Source organism: Cucurbita maxima, unplaced genomic scaffold (assembly GCF_002738345.1).
Source record: "Cucurbita maxima cultivar Rimu unplaced genomic scaffold, Cmax_1.0 Cma_Scf00324, whole genome shotgun sequence".
In the NCBI taxonomy this organism is placed as follows: domain Eukaryota; kingdom Viridiplantae; phylum Streptophyta; class Magnoliopsida; order Cucurbitales; family Cucurbitaceae; genus Cucurbita; species Cucurbita maxima.
The window spans coordinates 25390-25702 of record NW_019272340.1 but is presented as its reverse complement, the minus strand read 5'-3'; positions in this window follow the sequence as shown (position 1 = coordinate 25702).

Here is a 313-nt window from a genome sequence, read left to right as displayed (position 1 = left end):
GAATTGATCGAGAAAAAGAACGAGTTCTCAGCGTACCAGTGATTAGTCGCCGGGAAGATACAGAAGATGAATTAGCCCAGTCGTTAAAGGGCTTTGGCACTGTGACGAACGTAGACGCCATCGCCATTGATAGTGAATCGAAGAGGCAAAGTTCTGTGGAGGCGAATGAGGGTGAGCGGGAGAAACGTTTTAGCGAGGGAAGAGAAATTCTAGAGCGTTCTTAATTCCAAGGAAAAACAAAACTGAAGTGAATTTGTACGGAAATTTCGAAGGATAAAGGCCTTGAAATATTATCAACTCAATTCAAGTCCGA